The 13,312-nt window shown below is 42.2% G+C and overlaps 1 protein-coding gene across 2 annotated transcripts in view; it reads right to left on the minus strand.

Moving 5' to 3' along the window:
- Window positions 1–10,942, minus strand: part of nutf2 (nuclear transport factor 2) — a 53,637-nt gene extending 42,695 nt beyond the window's left edge. For both annotated transcript variants that reach the window (XM_041191314.1, XM_041191315.1), the window contains exon 1: window positions 10,820–10,942. The gene's annotated coding sequence lies outside the window, so the exon portion shown is untranslated. The remainder of the gene's footprint in view (window positions 1–10,819) is intronic.
- Between the last annotated feature and the right edge of the window lie 2,370 nt (window positions 10,943–13,312).

Here is a 13,312-nt window from a genome sequence, read left to right on the forward strand (position 1 = left end):
AACTCCTGTCACGAATCCTATACATTTCTCCCACCAGTGTTTTCTGACCCTTGTTATTCTTAATTTCCACCCATAATGATTCATAATTTCTGAGTCAAGGTCCTCTCGCACTAATGTCCTTATGTCATCTTTCACTATCAGGTCTCCGCATTTTCCATTCCACCTGTTTTAAAATGTGGTATACCCTGGAATATTTATTTCCCAACCTTGGTCACCTTGTAACTATGTCTTTGTAATGGCAATTAGATCTAAACCATTTATCTATAATTGTACCAATATTCATCTATCTTAATGCAAAAGCTTTGTGTAGGTAGTTTTTTTTACTGCTTTGTGCATAGACCTTTCTCATTATTACTTTAAACTTTATCCCTACTTGCCCCTCTCAACTTACTAAAATTGCTACACCATTCTATTGTCTCTAATTTTCTCTTTAGATTTCTAAATCTCACCTTACCTGAATTCTCCACACTCCCTTTTAGTGTTCAGCCATATCCATAGCCCTAGTAATACAATTCATCAAGACACTGATCCCAGCCTGTTTTAAGTGGAGCCCATTCCAATTAAACAACTCCCTCTTTCCCCAGGACTGGTACCAGTGCCCCATGAATCAAAACCCCTTCTTCCCACACCACTTTGGGCCACACATTTAACTTTCTGATCAGCTTGACCCTATGCCAATTGTTGCATGGCTCAGTTTACTTCAGGATATCAGTCAGATGCGTATGCTTGCTTCTCACTGCATGGTCTGTCTGTCTCTGCATGTTCCCCTCCAACGTGAGACAGTCAGCTGACTCTGCACTGCACACAGGTGGCCTCATTCCACTCCAGCCTCAAATTTCACATTATTTTGCAGATCCCAGGAAAATCACAGGCCCCAGTTTGAGAACCATTAAATCATGAAATAGAATGACATCCAGCCACATTAGGGGATAATCAGACAAGTGACCATAAACTCAAAGACATAGGATTTAAGGAGGAGAGAGAGGTCACAAGGCAGAGAGCTTTGGGGATGGAATTCCAGAGGTGAGCGTCTGGGTAGCTGTAGTCACCAATAGTGGAGTGATGGAAGTAAGGGATGCATAATCAGCCAGAATTGGAGAAGGGCAGAGATCTGAGGGTTTTAAGACTGGAAGAGGACACAGATAGGGAGGGGCCAGGCCATAGAGATGCACTTTTCTGCCTTATCCCATAAGCTCTTATATTCTTTATTAACCATTATCTATCATTTAATTTTTTAAATGCTCTGCTCAGTTTAGCAACAACCAGTTCTTGTGGAAAGCATTCCAAATGCTGATAACTGCATGAAAAATTTATTCTAACCTCATAAGCCACTAGAACAATGCAATTGGCCTTTGTGTCCTCAGAACAGAGATCTGTCAGCTTTCCAATTCATGATCACTATCCAATGATTTCTAATGGAAAAACATTAATATGGATGACAGATAAAGACATGATCATGGTTGGATGCAACGTCCCTCATGTTAAAGTAGCCTGCAACACACACTGCAGGGTTCACACATAAAGACGGAGCAAATCGTTGCTGTTCTGCATTACCTGCTGAATCTTTTCAGATGATATTGGCAAAAGGGGGATATTAAAGGAGAGTTAGTCCGCTCCTCCTCTCCCCTCCCATGCCAATCATTACCACTCTCCTCCCCAATACTTTCAGCAAGGGTCTTTGTCCGACTTAAAAGCTGAGAGAAAATATGTAACTTGATTTTTTTTATTGGCAAGTAACTAAGTGAGAAGACAAAAAAATTGGTGAATTAAAAATTGTTGAAGAATGTAAGGAGAATAGTGTTATATTTTCAGGGGAAATGGGCATAATTTAATTATTTTCCTTATTTGTTAACAATGGAACTGCTCATCAGGAGCAAACCTGATCAGTGCCTCTTATGAAAATAATGTAATAACCATCAAGGTTTTGAGATGGCAATATCCTACCTCACAAGCCTTCTTGACTTTCAGAAAGTGAAACTCCAAACAGATAATGGAAAATCATATCATCTGGTGCATTAAGATTACCAGGAGGCTTTTCTTTAAAGTATGAAAGGCTTGCTACTGAAACTGAAAACAGTGGGGAATCACTGTAAAACCTGAGTGCTATTAGGAAACTTAGTGAAAGGAAGGCAATTGTCAGTGAAGTTGGGAGGTCGGGGGAGTGGAGAGTTACCCCAAAATACCATTCTGAGCTACTATTTCTAACTTACATTCATACCTTACAAGGAAAGATTTTATTTCATGACCTTAGGACCTGTCAAAGCACTTTTCATAGTGATGCACTTTTGAAGTATAGTCACTATTGCAATTACAGCATGGTCTCACATACTATGGGACAATGGCCAGATAATCTTTTCAAAATAGTGTCATAGGATCTTTTATTAGAACAGGCAGAACCGTGATTTAACATCTCATCTGAAATTCAGCATCTCGAACAGTACTGTACTCCCTCCGTACTGCAGCGTGTCAGCCTAGATTGTGTCCAACTTTGAACCCGCAACCTTATGATTCAGAGAAAAGAGTGCTACCTACAGAGGCACAGTTGTCAAGACAGCCAAAGACCTAAACAGAAGGAGATGGGTAAAATCTTCAATAGGCTAAATCAGAGAGATGTAAGATGTTGCACGCGAGTAGGAAAACTGTATGTCACAGGTACATACTGTGCAGAAATTGCCATACAGCAGAAAAAGGATCTGGTTGCGATAGTAAACTTGGCGTTTAACATCTCAAATGACTGTGAAATAGCAATAAAATAAGCAAATATAATGATTACTAGGGCAGCTTAGTGTAAAATAAAAGGCATCATGCCTTGGACAGGATGCACTGATGTATGGTTAGATTTGATCACCAAGATAGAAGGAAAACATTCAAACAACGAAGTTGGTACAGAGAAAAGTCATACAACAGATGACATGCGTGAAAGGATTCAGTTACAAAAAAGGAGAAATTGGGGCTCTTTAGGCTTGAAAGGAGGAGTGTAAATGTGAGCTTAAAAGTAAACAAGATGTTAGAAGTCTGGCCAGGGCATCCACAATGCAGGACATCTCTGTTCTCATACTCAACTGACTTATGTTGTATTTATCTACTGAATTTTACTTCAAATGTTGTCCAATTCCTTTTATCAGTACAGAGGTGTTTTGCCTACCTTAGAAGTACCCCCTCTCCAACTCACCAACCCAAGCCCAATATAGTATAGTTTGAATTAGGCTTTTGTACCAAATCATTAATATAGATCAGCACAGCAACGGCATCAACACTGAATCCTCAGGTACTACTTCAAGCTATCCCATGATCATAAAATCATGAGAGCACAGAAGGAGCCCATTTGGTCCACTGTGCCTGTGCCAGTTCTTTGATGGAGCTTTCCAATCAATCTCATTCATCTCCCTCTCTCCCTATAGTCTCATAAATTTGCTCCCTGCAAGTATTTATCCAGTTCTCTTTTGAACATTACTACTGAATCTGCTTCCACAATCCTTCAGGGCAGATTATGAGAGACAGATTTCACATCATCATAACTCACTGCATAAAAAGTTTTACGTTGTCTCTAGCGCATTTAGCAACCACTTATGCCCTCTGGACCTTTCTGCCACTGGAAACAGTTAAACTTTATTTATTCTGTTGTTTTGATCAAGTCTTTCAAATCTCCTGTTAACCTTAATACAAAAGGAAAATGCTACAGATGCTAGAAATGGAAAAACAGAAAATGTTGAAAATACCCAGCAGGTCAGGCAGCATCTATGGAGAGAGAAACAGGGGTAACATTTCAGGTCTGTGGCCTTTCATCAGAGATGTGACCTTTCCTCTTAACCTTCTCTCCTTTAAGGAGAACATTCCCAGCTTCTCCAGTCTCTCAACATAACTGAAGTCCCTCATTCCTGATATTCTAATCAATCTCTTTTGCACCTTAGGTATTGACATCCTTCCAAAAGATGGTGCCCAGAATTGAACACAATATTCCAAGCTGATGACCAACCAATATTTTACAAAGGTTTAGGATAACATTGTGGCTTTTGCATTCCTCTATTAATAAATCCATTAGTGCTTCTTTTAAAAAAAAAAATCAATCTTCCAACTTTAACCGCTGCAGATGTAGGTACACCCACAGTGATGTTAGGGAGGGAGTTCCAGGATTTTGACTCAGCGACAGTGAAGGAATGGCAATACATTTCCATATCAGGGTGATGAGTTGCTTGCAAGTGAACTTCCAGGTGCTGACGTTTCCATGTGTCTGCTGCCCTTGTCCTTCGATAGGGCAGCAGTGGTGGGTTTGGAAGGTGTTGTCTAAGAGGCTTGTTGCGTTCCTGTGGTGCATCTTGTAGATGGTGTACACTGCTGGTGGTGGAGGCAGTGAATATTTGTGGATGGGGTGCCAATCAAGCAGGCCGCTTTGTTCTGGATGGTGCCAAGTGTCTTGAGTGTTGTTGGAGCTGCACTCATCCAGGCAAGTGGAGCCACATCATATGGCAAGTTTAGGCATATCACTTCTCCTCACTGATTCGACCAAAATGTGTCACTTCACACTTCTCTGCATTAAATTTGATTTTTCACGCGACTTCCCCATTTCACCAGTCTATATCCTACTGAAGTCTGTTATTATCCTCAATGTTTACTACATTAATAAATTTCATATCAATATCATCAGTAAACCCATTTCTAGGTCATTAGTGTATCTCAAAGAGAGTAACGGTCCTAACAGCAACCGCTGGGGAATACCCATTGGTTATTTTTCAGACTGGAGGGAAGCTTAACAATCATCATTAGTCTCTGCTTTCTGTCGCTTAGCAATTATGTATCGATGCTGCCATTATCCATTTAATACCACAGCCTTTAATTTTCCTAAGTCTATTATATGGCACTTTGTTAAATAACTTCAATAACATTAGTCTCAACTGTGGCACTTTGAGAACTCAACCAAGTTAGTCAAACATAATTTGCCTTTAACAAATTCATGCTGACTCATTTATTAGCCCATTTTTCCCAAATGCCAATTATCTCAAATTTTGCCCGCCACCATCAGTAGGCTGGATCGACTAGTTGCTAGACTTGTCAGTCTCCCCCCACACCGCCAATTTGTTTTAAAAAGATAGGCATGTAACACTCCCAAACCCCAGGTAAGGAGGGCAGAAAATGGTGGCCAGAGCCTCCACAATTTCCACTTTTATTTCCTTCAGTAACCTGGGATGCATTCCATAGAGACCATTCCATTTTCTTTCATTGAGCACTGCCAATCTTTTAGAACATCTTCATCTAATTTTATTCTGTCCATTAATCACTACTACCTTTTCCTTTACTGTTACATTTGCAGCATTCTCTTCTCCAGTAGAAAGATGCAACATAATCATCGAATATCACAGCCTCCACAAAAACGTGTCCTTTTTGGTCCCTCATCAGGCCCACCTTCAGCCAACAAGGAAGCTGTTCCCCTCATGGGAATGTGTATACTCAGCGCCCAAACCATCTCCTCTTTGAAAGCTTCCTATTGTTCAATTACTGATTTGCCCAGCAATTTTTTGATTCCATCCACCTGGGTCAGGTCTCTTTACAACACATGGAAGTTAGACCTCCTTCAGTAAAGTATTTTCATGCTTGACTGAACCTCATCCTTTTCCATAACTATTCTAAACTGATTTATCATCACTGCTCCTCAAATGCTTTCCCACTGAATCATGCTACACTTCATTCTTCAGAACTAGATCCAGCGCTGTTTCCTTTCTCATTGGGCTGGAAACACACATCAAGAAAAGTAATCTTGCACATATTTCAGGAATTTCCCTTTCTCTTTACCTTTCACACGATTGCTATCCCAGTCTATATTAGGATAAATGAAGTCCCCTATTATCACCACCATGTCGCATCTTTCTGTAATTGCCTATAAAATTTCTCCATTATTTCCTTTCACCATTTGGTGCATGTAGGATATCACCAGTTGCAAAGCAGCTCAATTATAACCAAATAAATTGTCTTTATCCCCCTCAACTACATCATCCCTCTCCAGTGCTATAATAGTTTCTTGGATTAATTCTGCCATCACCCACCCCACCTTTTCTTCCTTCCATACCATTCTTGAATACCAGGAATATAAAGCCCCCAAGACTCCAGTACTTTGAGCCAGGTTTGTTATTACGTCTTTAGCATAGGCTCACATATTGACTTGCACTTGTGGTTCTTCAACCATATTTATCACGATCTTGCATTTAAGCACATACACTCCAAACTCATCTTAGACTGCTGTGAATTTGTCCCTCTGAATCTTGCTATTTCTAAACTATTCTTTGATGGCGTTATTTGCCTTTCTGTCCTGTGTGCACCTTGTTTCTCCCTTCTAATGTCTCATCCTTTCGCACAAGTGTCAGGCAATGACCATCTCCAACAAGAGGGAATTCGGAATTCCTTGATTTCAATGGCATTACCATCACTGAATTCCTCACTATCAACATCCTGGGGGGGCTACCATTGACCAGAAACTGAACTGGACCATCCATATAAATACTGTGGCTGCAAGAGCAGGTCAGAGGTTAGGAATCTTGCGATGAGTAACTCACCTCCTGACTCCCCAAAGCCTGTCCACCATCGACAAGGCACAAGTCAGGAGCATGATGGAATACTCCCCACTGCCTGGATGAGTGCAGCTCCCACAACACTCAAGAAGCTTGACACTATCCAGGACAAAGCAGCCCACTTAATTGGCACCACACTCACAAACATTCATTCCACCACCAACACACAGTGGCAGCAGTGTGTACCATCTACAAATGCACTGCAGGAACGCAACAAGCCTCCTTAAACAGTATCTTCCAAACCCACGACCACTACCATCTAGAAGGACAAGGGCAGCAGATAGGTGGGAACACCACAACTCGGTAGTTCCCCCCAAGTCACTCACCATCCTGACTTGGAAATGTATCGCCATTCCTTCACTGTTGCTGGGTCAAAATCCTGGAACTCCCTTCCTAACAGCACTGTGAGTGTACCTACATCACATGGACTACAGCGGTTCAAGGAAGCAGATCACCATCTCAAGGGCAACTAGGGATGGGCAATAAATGATGGCGCAACCAGCGAAGCGCACATCCCATGAATAGAAAAAAAACCCATGCAAATTTAATCCTTCTCCCGCAATATTAATTAACCTCCCAGCAAGGACTTTAGTCCTAGCCAGATACCAGAACAAGATGGGGGCAAAGATTAAAACTGGTGAAAGGAAAATGTGCAGTAGGTATCAGAAAGAACTTCACATGGAGTGATTAATGCTTCCAATGGTCTTCCAGAATCTGAAAACCTTTTCCAATCCCTTTCAGTTGTTTCGACATATAGTATATTCACGATATCAATTTCCTCCTTGCATGCATTATTATTTTTCAGGAAACAGGTGACAAGGGGGGGGGGGGAATATTTTACCTTTAATTTCAAACGATTGAACCAAAACAAAAGCCTAATGCTAAAATAAAATCAAAGTACTGCGGATACTGAAGACGGAGACAAAAACAGCAAGTGCTGGAAAAACTCAGCTGGTCTGGCAGCATCTGAGGAGAAAGAGTTAACGTTGAGTCCAATATAACTCTTCTTCAGAACTGAGAGAGACAAGGATGTGATGGGTTTATGTTACTGATAAAAGGGAGATGGGCAGGTGGGCAAAAGAGAAGATTGGGGTAGGGTAGGGTAGGGAGAGATTAAATGACAAAGGTGTCATGGAACATAAGGTAAAGGGAGTGGTAATGATAGTATTAAAGACAAAAAGCATTGGTCCAGGCTAGGTATTAATAGCAGAATAAAAGTTAGCACTTGTCGGAAAGCAAAAACACGAGAACACGATGGAGACAGACACTCTGGCGGGCAGGGGTGGAATTAAAATGGAGGACAGTTCACAGAATTATAGAACACTTACAGCATAGAAAAAGGCCACTTGGCCCACATGCCTGTACCAGCCGCAAAAGCAAGCCACCCAGCCTAATCCCACTCTCCAGCATTTGGTTTGTAGCCCTGCAGGTTACAGCACTTGAGGTGCATATCCAGACAACTTTTAAATGAGCTGAGAGTTTCTGCCTCTACTTTTCAGGCAGTGAGTTCCAGACCCTCACAACCCTCTGGGTGAAAAAGTTTCTCCTTATCCAATCACATTACCAGTCATGATACCAATCCTACCAATCATGTTAAATCTATGCCCCCTAGTCAACTACCTCCCTGCTGAAATAAATAGGCCCTTCTCATCCACTCTATCCAGGCCCCTCTCAATTTTTTTACATCTCAATCAAATCTCCCCTCAGCCTCTTCTGTTCCAAGGAGAACAACCCCAGCCAATCAATCTTTTAACATGGCTGCAATTTTCCATTCCTGGCAAGATACTCATAAATCTTCTCTGTATCCTCTCTAGTGCAATTACAATATTTCTGTAATGAGGTGACCTGAACTGCACGCAGTACACAGTTGTGGCCTAACTAACATTTTACACAGTTCCAGCATAACCTCCCTGTTCTTACATTCTATGCCTTGGCTAATAAATGAAAGATTCCATATGCCTTATTAACCACCCTATCAACCTGTTCTGCTACCTTCAGGAATCTGTGGACATTCACTCAAAGGTGTCTCACCTCCTCTACACCTCTCAGTATCCTCCCAGTTATTGTGTAATCCTTTGCCTTGTGTGACCTCCCCAAATGCATCACCCCACAAATCTCTGGGTCAAATTCCATTTGCCTCTTTTCTGCCCACCCGACCAGTCCAGGGTCCAGTTCATGGTCTGAAATTATTGAACTCGATGTCGGGTAAGTGCCTAAGCCGAAGACGAGGTGCTGTTCCTCCAGCTTGTGTTGAGCTTCACTGGAACACTATTGCAGACTGAGGACAGAAATGTTAGCATGAAAGCAAAATGGTGAATTGAAATGGCAAGTGACCAGAAGGCTTACAGACTGAGTGAAGCTGTTCCACAGAGTCTGCAATTGGTCTCCCCAGTGTAGAGGAGACCACATTGTGAGCAAATACAATAGATTGAATTGAAAGTACAAGCAAATCGCTGCTTCACCTGGAAGGAGTGTCTGAGGCCGTGAACAGTGAGAACAGGGGAGGTAAAGGGAAGATAGAGGAGTGGACCAGGGTGTCATAGAGGGAACGGTCCCTTTGGAATGCTGACAGGAGTGGGAAGAGGAAGATATGTTCGGTGGTGGCATCAAGCTGGAACTGGAGGAGGATAATCCTTTGAATACAGAAGCCAGTGGGTAGAAAGTGAGGACAAGGGGAACCCTATCGATGACTCAGTTTCTCTCTCCACAGATGCTGCCAAACTGGTTGAATTTTTCCAGCACTTTGTTTTTATTAAAAACCTATTAACTGGTCAAGTTCACTGATGCAAAATTAAGTTGGGGTTTTGAGACAAGGCAACAGGGGACCTACAAAAAAAAAATAACCTGTCACTGTCCATTATCTTATTAACAATAAATGCAACAAGGTATTTAATACTGGAGAAAGTTTGGTGATTATATGCAAGTCCCTTTATTGAACTGCTTATACAAAAGGAGTAAACAATTTTTCGAATTATTACATTAAAAGACCCTTAAGAAATTAAATAAGTAAATACATTGTCGTCCTTTGGAAAGGTTCAAGTTTTATTGGCTGGAGGGGACCTCTTCTAATACGCAAGGACAGGCATCAAACCCAACCCTCAAAAAGTCATGTACATTATTTTGAGTGGCATAAAACTCCCGAATAAGATCAAGGGGGAGGTGCAGCTACAGAAATTCAAACATGCATGGTTTATTCCAAGTCTACTACAAACTCCCGGTGAAGTGCCAAGTACCGGCAAAACATAAAACGTGCAAAAAAAAGCATTGCAGTGTATACAACATATTTCCAATGTATAAAAATATATTTTTTAAAAAACTGAAAGACGATTATGGTTGATCCGACACAAACACAATCGGCGGCCCACTAGTGAATGAATGGCCACTTCTTATTGCAAAGAGATCACAGTGATAGGAGGAAAACCGAACTCTTCCTATAAAAAATAGCAGGCTCTTCTGGCCTTCATATCAGCATAGGATGGTTAAATGTTAATTGTTTTTAGACAGCGGCCTTTCACGGAAACCTGGGGCTGGGTGCGTGAGTGGGGAGAGGGTTCACTCAGGTCTCGGTGAAGAGACAATGTGCGGCCATTGGACTCGGCAAATACGTAGAAAACTAAAATAAATCGGTTCCTCCTGAACATAAAGAGAGAAACACAGGAGAGAAAAGATGGCATTGTAATAACTGAAGGGTGGGGTGGATTAAGATTGAAGGCTGGAGTGACCCGAGCTTTGGGCAGGCGGGAAATCTCACACGCTTTCTCTCTCTCACACACAGGGAGGAGGCGCGAGAGGCCGCTCGCTCATCTTCGGCCGCTTATATTTTTAAAAATTGATTCAAACTTAACGACGAAGCGTCATTACGGCCAGCAACAGCCTGGCTGCTGGCCGCTTCAACTCGCCCGCGCAGCGCCCGCTTGTCCTTCTCTCAGCCCGACGGAGCCGATCCTGTAGCTAGATAACTGCAAAGTATACACTGGCAACTGAAGGAACAGGCCGCCATCATTCAGCCTAAAAATCTCTCCCCCCCCACCCCCACCCCTCATTACCACCCGCCCCTTGACCAAGCCAGGCCCGACCCCCCTCCTCCCTCAGTGTCGGCACGTCGGCCGCCTCACACCGCATTGTCATGTGCGCAACGCGCCCAATAAACCCGCCCGCCCACCTCTCATTATGGATCCCCGCTTCGCGGCCATTTCACACCGTGACCATCGCAACACCATAGCGGACAACTGAGAGAAAAAGAAAAACCACACTCTTACCCCAGCGCCCCAAACTCCGGCCGATCGCAGTATGGCGACCAACGGCACCAGGCCACTCCCAGCCCCTGCGTGGGGGAGGGGGGGGGAGGAGGGGGAAGGGGAGGAGGAGACAACCTCTCAGCCGCTGAGGTACGGCGCATGCTCGCGGCAACGCGCGCGTGCACCACGGGCCTTGTAGTTCAGTCAAACAGCCGAGAACCGGAACATAAACAAAAATTGCTGGAAAAAAAATCAGCAGGTCTGACAGCATCTATCTTCAGTTCTGAAGAAAAGTAATACCGACTCTGTCTTTCTCGCCACAGATGCTGTCAGACCCGCTGAGTTTTTCCAGCAATTTTTGTTTTTGTGTCAGATTTCCAGCATCCGCAGTATTTTGCTTTTAGCTGAGAGCCGGAGATCGAGGGAACTACAATACCCACAACACATTTTGAGTTCACGTACGTGGGAGCGTCTGTTACAAACTGGACACATTTGAATGGTGGAACTGTTAAATTGGGGATAGATACGTTTTATCGAAGAAGATGTGTATTTGCAGTAATGTTTCCTCAAACTTTGTTTTTAACTTTTACTCCTCTACTATGAATATCTCCTCGCCCACCAATTCCAAATCCAGCGATTCAAACTGGGGATAGGATTTCAGAGTTAACAATAATAGGCCTCTCGTAAAACACCTAAATATCCATTCTTGATGTCCGATTGTGCATGGAGAACATTTTACCTTAAACTTCCGTTCTGCTTTTCTATTTTCCCCACGCGTATTTAATTAGCTCTGAATTAAGGTTCTGAATTCGGACTGAGTAGTTAAAAAGTGACAGTTGTGCTCAGTTCATCTAGTTTTAATTCAGAGCTGCTCGTTCTGGTGTCCCAGTAAGCCTTCAGTTGCAGTGTTTAAGTTTTGAGGATTCTATGTGCTTTGGTATGAAATCCCTTAATGGGTCAATAGCTAACTGCACTGCCTAAATCATACAGAACAGGCAAATTGGAAGTCTGGTACCTGGTTTATTTGACTAATGTACACACATGGAGTCCAGTTATGGAATAGGATTATCCTTGATTACTGAATGGCTTCTTGTTTGAATAATTTACTATCGAAGGTAAAGTACGAAAGAATAAGCACTTCGGCAAAATATTGAAGGACAACGGCTTCCTAAGTAATTCAGCAGAAGTCAGCTCATTCGGGAGAGATGGGAACAAAATTGTATGGAAAATTCTTTACATAGATATAATAAGTATTGTATAAAATAGTATGAAAATATATGGGTATAATTTTATTTAAATAAATATTCATACACAAGGATAGCATGATCTTGGTCTACATGTAGACCTTTGCTCCTGAGTTCAAGTGATACCAAATAAATGATACTTGATACCAAATAAACTAGATGGGGCAGTAAAACTTTCAGTATGAAAAGGAAGATGTGCATTTATATAAAGCCTTTTCCAACCTCCGCATACAAACACTTCCTGGCTGTAAAGGAATAGATCATCTTAAATATAATTCCATTTTACAACATTAACATGCACTAATATAGTTCTTTTAAAGTAATTAAACATCCCAAGGTGCTTCACAGGAGCATTATCAAACAAACATTGACACTGAGCCATATATGAAAATATTCAGACAGTGACCAAAAGCTTTGTCCAAAGAGCTAGGTCTTAAGGAACATCTTAAAGGGGGAGAGGGAGGTTTATGGAGGGAATTCCAGAGTTTAGGGCCTAGTAGCTGAAGGCATACCTGCAATAGTGCAGCCAATAAAATCTGGAATGCACAAGAGGCTAGAATTGGAGGAGCACAGAAATCTCTAAGGTTTGTAGGAGGTTACAGAAATCAAGAGAGACAAGACATGGGTGGATTTGAAAACAAAAATCTGAATTTTAAAATCGAGGTGTTGCCAAAACAGGTGCCAATGAAAGTCAGCAAGCTCAGGGGTGATGGAGTGGTTGGGACTTGGTGTAAGTTAGCATTCAGGTGACAGAATTATAGATTAGCTCAAGTTTATGGAAAGTGGAAGTTGGGAGGGCAGCTAGGGGAGTATTGGAATAGTCAAGCTCAAGGTAACTATATCACAGATGAGGGTTTAGCAGTAGATGAGTTGAGGAAGGTGGGCAATGCTACAAAGATGGCAGTAAATAGTGTTGGTGATGGATGGATATGTGGTCTGATGCTCATCTCAGCCAAACACAACAGCAAGGTTGTGAACAATCTGGTTCAGCCTCAGACAGTTGCTGGGAAGGGGAATGGAGTCGGTGGCTAGAGAACAGAGTTTTTGGTGTGGACCAAAGAGAATAGCTTCAGTCTTTCCAATGTTTAGCTGGAGAATATTTCTGTTCATCCAGTACTGGATGTCAGATAAGCAGAGTGAAAAATCAGACAGTGCCAGCTCAAGAGAGGTGGTGGTAAAGTACAGCTGGGTATCAGCATACATGTGGAATCTGATATTGTGTTTTTGGATTATGTCACTGAGAAACAGTATGGAGATGGGAAATAGAAGG

This window comes from Carcharodon carcharias, chromosome 7 (genome assembly GCF_017639515.1).
Source record: "Carcharodon carcharias isolate sCarCar2 chromosome 7, sCarCar2.pri, whole genome shotgun sequence".
Lineage (NCBI taxonomy): Eukaryota > Metazoa > Chordata > Chondrichthyes > Lamniformes > Lamnidae > Carcharodon > Carcharodon carcharias.